Source organism: Phyllostomus hastatus, unplaced genomic scaffold (assembly GCF_019186645.2).
Source record: "Phyllostomus hastatus isolate PE091 unplaced genomic scaffold, TTU_PhHast_1.1 phas_scaffold_78, whole genome shotgun sequence".
Classification (NCBI taxonomy): Eukaryota; Metazoa; Chordata; class Mammalia; order Chiroptera; family Phyllostomidae; genus Phyllostomus; species Phyllostomus hastatus.
The window spans coordinates 68317172-68322674 of NW_025334041.1; the positions used below are offsets into that span (position 1 = coordinate 68317172).

Below are 5503 nucleotides of genomic sequence, written 5' to 3' on the forward strand. Positions count from 1 at the left end.
TTCATTAGTTTTATTGCTTGGTCTTATGTATTGAAGTATTATTTTTAGAACTAACATTTTAAAATAAATATCAAATTATTACTTCTCCTACAGGTTAAAGGTAATCACTCCTTTAGAAAAACACTTGATGGCTTTTTTTGCTTTCTATATTTTAATGCTACTTTGGGGCACATAAATGTTCCTTCCTGCCTTAATTTTGTCATTGATTATACAGTGTATCAATTTATAAAATGATTCCATTTCTCATTATAATAATAATAATACATTTTACATTGAATTTGTCTTTATATAAATAGAAATACCATATCCCCTGCCTCCTTTATGTTTAGCATTTTTCTGAGTCTCTATTTATCCTTTTAACTTAATATTTCTTTGCCATTTTAATTTATGTATTAGGAGCCTAATAGCTCAATTAGAGTTTATGTTTCATCTGATATTTACCCTTTAGAAAGGATTTTTCCCCATTTACTCTAATTGTCTTAATTAATTTACTTGACTTTCCTTTTGTTATTTTAAAGGCTTCTCCCTTTTTATATTTCTTGCTACTTCCCTTGTTTTAATTTTCTGTATGAATTATGTATTAACTTCTTTGAAAAGTAGAGATCCTTTGTTATTTTCACTAGTCTTTTATTCTTTAAGTATAGTCAGTTTTAAACTGGCAAAACATAAGCAATATTTACTGTTTTAATTTTAGCGAGACTGATAACAATGTTTAACAGAGCAGCATATTACTAATAGCACAGTAGTTTTAGTAATTCGGGTAGAAGCTGATGTTAACTGAGCGTTTATCATGTACCAGGAACATGGACTAAATGCTGCAAAGATGAGACTCAGCAGCGGGCTTCCCCAGGCTGGGGTGCTGGCCTCTGCCCAGAGGACGAAGCTGAAATCTGAACTCCAGACTGTATGATTACAGAGGCCCACCCCGAGTTCGAAAGGATCTTGTAAGGAACAGTCATCCTCTTCCCTCAGTGGCCTTCTGCAGCTCCTGTAAGGATATTCAGAGGTCTTCCTAGCCAAAGATAGAATTGGTCCTGGGGGAAAAAACCAGTTAGAGTGAGTCCTCTTAAAGTAGGGACCAAATTTTGACACTCAATAGAAAAATAAGTTTGATTGTGACTTCATCTTTAAAAATAAAGTCTCACTTTATCTTTTATTAAAAAATAAGAAACAAAAAATCACACATTTATTAAATGAAGGTTACAATTTTAATTGTGTGTTAATTCTTGAGAAAAATATGAAAAAAACTGAGTCCTGTTTGGGTGGCTTTTGGTGCAATATTACTGACAAAAGAGTAGGGTAGCATATGAAGACATCCTTCACATAGCTTTATGGCACTAACATACAGAAAGTACCTTTTTTATTTAAAAAAAAAAGAAGCAAAGGATTTATATGTTAGCCTAAGGCCTCTCCTAATCTCTTGACATTAGAATCACTCTCTTTTAAAGTGCTAAGTGTTGATTTTCCCTTCAATTTTTAACTGGAGAAGCTCTGCTAAACCACATTAAATAATAATTTTAGATGTGATCCAAAGAGTTCTCCAAAACCACTTTTATTTGCTTCATGAAATCCCACCATCTTTTGCAGAATGTATAATTCACTTTGCAAGTGACTTACATTGCATATCTACTGTAGTGCATTGTCTGGTCCTGTTTACATCAGACAAACGGGGAGGGGCAAACCGCTCCAGTCTTGGTCCTGGCAGGAAACAGATGGCATACTCACTCACACTGTGTAACTGAGGAGAGTTTAACTTTAAAAAAAAAAAAAAAAAGCTTAAACAATGTTGTTGGGCAGTAAAGGATGCTAAAGGATATTTGGGTTAGCAACAGCAGGAAGCCATTACTAGCCACCTCCATGCCCCAACCTCCCACCTGTGACCCAAAGAGCACAGCCATAGCCAGAGGGAAAGGAAGCCACAAAAGGAACTGTGATTGAGGTAAAAGGACACAGGCCATTTTCAGTAACAACTGAGAGGGAACTGGGAGAGTAATTATCTGGTCGTCACTCTTTTATTGTCTTCTGGTCTCCTGCCAGTGACACCCATTGGCCAAATCCAAAAGGAATCCAGAGAGTAAGGGAGCCCATTGATTACAATGACAGAGTTCAGCTTCTCAGGACACAGGGTTGAAAGGGAGAAACTGGATCTAGAAGAACACATAAAAGTATCTATTATACTGACCCAAAACATGTTAATTTCCTGACTCAGAAGATTCTGATAGTAAGTGGAGAGGGATGTTTGAGAACAAACTTCATAGGTCAATTCATTATGGATCTTTTAGTTTTATAACTTGTTTTTGCTACATTATATCATAACTGGAGTGATTTGGATGATGAATACTGGGTGTGCATAATCTCCTGCAGTTTCCCTTCTAAAGGAATGTGAAAGAAAGTTTTCCTTCTACCTTGAGAGAAGAAATGAAATAAAAGGTATATTGTGTGTGGAGTAGGGAGAATATATTTGTATATACATACACACACAGAGAAAGATGTCACTTATATGGCAGGAGTGAATTTATTGAGTCATCTAGCAAAAATGGACATTTCAGCTGCTGGAAATGCTTTCTGGAATTTTGAAGCCGAGAGGCCATATTTAAGCTTTCGAGCCTTAATCGCCAGTTTCATAATATCACCTGATTTAAAGGTTTAATAAGCAAAATGTAAGTTTCAGAAAGGAATTAAAGTGGAAATCATTCCATTTGGTGTCACACTTTCAATGGCTTAAGAAAAATTAAAAATAACAAGGTTACTTCTGGCTCCTTTCTGAAGACTTTCAGAAGATCTAAATGAATGTCATCTAGAATAATTATTAAAATGTATTTGCTTCTAAACATTCAGGGTAATTTCCATTTTTGAACATTCTTACTAGTAAAACAAGACACATAGGGGTAAAAGAAACAGAATACATCATCCTGATAAAAAGCTTAGTCCAAGCTACACTTGCAAAGGAAAGCATGTATTTTTAGCTGTTGAGTCATTCGTTGCTTTTCAAGATGTAGCTTATCACTACCCACCCAGTTTGGAAATAGACAAGTCACTAGTGTAAAAGATTTTTTTTAATCCAACATTTCTTCAACAAACATTCTGCAAGGCTGACCATGCTCCATGGTCCAAAGCCTTCATGTACCTTGAAACTTTCATCTCTGAGTCTCATTATCTCCTCCTTTTGCTGCCTGGGAGTAGGTCCTGGTGCATCTGCACTAGTCTAAGTTGTATCTTAGTTTTAGTTCCCCCAGAAGTAGACTCTGAGACAAGGATTGCAATGCAAATCATTTCTTTGAGAGGTGCAGGAAACACCAGTAGGGGAGGTGAGGAGAGAACCAAGGACAAGAAAACAGCCAAAAGGTGGTATAATCAAGCCATTGAGGTCAACTAGAACTTGACTCCTGGGCAAATCACCTGGGAGACAGCATAAAACACACACCTGAGGGTTTGTGGGCTGGAGCACTTGTATGCCAACATCTATCTGTCAATGGCTGAAGGCTGCTTGCTGAAGGCACTAGTTCATCAGCATTTAAGTCTGCCACAAATTAAAGCATAGTAAAATTTGAAGGTCAGAGGAAACCCTCAGTCAAAGAAGCACAGGCATTAGCAGTTGGAAGTCAGATTGGCATATTCTAAGGTAGCTAGTTATTTTCAGAGCATAGTGTCAGGGCACCAATAGCATTTGCTGCACGATGGTTCTCACCTCCATCACTCTTTCTCTCACCACCAACTTGGGGAAATTAATTTCTTGCCTTAGAGTGGGGAAACCTCCAATTTCTCCATCCTGTCTCTCTCCAGAATTTTGCTGAGGCCTCACATTCTCTAAGTTGTCTGAAGGCCTAGTCTTTTGGAATACCAAAGCCAGAGAATGACAGACCTCTTTGACTATATATTCTATCATTGTCACATAGGACAGCGGACACCAAGCAAAGTAAATGTATCAATAGATAAAAGCAAAAGGTGGAAATATTGAGGAAATTTATATCTCAAAGCTTTATGCTTCAATAAAATCTACCACTGTTATACCAATACAACCATTAATTATTTTATTATTATGAACCCAACAGAAAATATTATGAGAACATTCATGAACACAAGTATAAGTAAGTGTGAACAACTATCATCAAATTAAATTAATATATAATCTTTGGCATCTGTGTGCTCACAATTCAAACTTGTTTTATTAAAATGCTACAGAGACCTGGCTGGGTGGCTCAGTTGGTTGGAACATTGTCCTATACACAAAAAACTGCAAGTTTGATTCTCAGTTAGGGTACCTACTAAGGTTGCAAGTTCAATCCCCTGTGTGTATGGGAGGCAACAAATCGATGTTTCTCTCTCTCCTCACCTTCTTTTATCTCTAAAATCAATAAAAACATATCCTTGGGTAAGGATAAACAAATCCTTGGGTATTTCTCTATAGGCTATGATGGAATGATTTGTAGTAGACTAATGCTAAAGCTGAAAACACACAGAAGAGTGAGTATAAATGTCCTGTGCTGCAGGACATTGGAGAGATTTGGGGACAGGTGCCAAGACTTGAGGGGCCAAGGTCCTAAAGAAAAAGGAAGCTCACTGAGGAGAACTCAACCATTTTTTTTACAGTATAAAATTTTTATATTTAGAATTAACCAGCTGGACTCAGTTTAGATGATCCTGTTTTTTTTGGCAACATCCAAAGCATCATAGTCTGGAGTCAGTCAGGCATATATCTTCTTCTCTACATCAGGCACGATCAGGGTGTTGGCCTTGGCCACATCATTGTCATAGAGCTTCTTCATAGCCTATTTGATCTGGTGCTTGTTGGCCTAGACCTCCACAATGAACACAAGTGTATTGTTGTCTTCTATCTCCTTCATGACTGACATGTTAGGGGGATCTTGATGGTGGCATAGTGGTATAGCTTGTTTGTCCTGGGGGTAGCTCTTCCGAGGATACTTAAGCTGTCTTCAGAGCCACAGTGTCTTAGGTCACTGGAAGGTGGGTGACATGAGGACCTTCTTCTCCTCCCCCTCCCCTCCCCTTCCCCTCCCCTCCCCTCCCCTCCTCCTTCTTCTTCCTCTTCTTCTTCTCCTCCTTCTCCTTCCCCTTCCCCTTCCCCTTCCCCTTCCCCTTCTTCTTCTTCTTCTTCTTCTTCTTCTTCTTCTTCTTCTTCTTCTTCTTCTTCTTCTTCTTCTTCTTCTTCTTTTTGACTGTGGATGCTTTTTAGCACTGCTTTCTTTGCACTTAAAGCTTTGGCTCTGGCTTTGGCTTTGGGAGGGGCAGGGTTTCCGTCTTCACTTTGGGTGCCACCTTCATGAAAAGGGTGAGATCTCAACCATTTTCATTCCAGTCTTCCTCTTAGGACATTTTCTGATTCCTGACACAGAGATAGTAAGGTTGAACTTGGCAGAGGAAGCTACCAAGAATCAGACAAACCAGAAGAACTTTTGATAATCTCACAAGGATAAAGAGGCAAAATAGGAGTTGGGAGTTGCCAAGTCAGCTAAGACTTTTAGGGCCAAGTACGCAAAGGGAA

The 5503-nt window shown here is 38.2% G+C and overlaps 1 pseudogene; it reads right to left on the reverse strand.

Annotated features, from left to right (window-relative positions):
* Positions 1 to 4631: 4631 nt before the first annotated feature.
* LOC123811267 lies at positions 4632 to 5283 on the reverse strand (annotated as a pseudogene).
* Between the last annotated feature and the right edge of the window lie 220 nt (positions 5284 to 5503).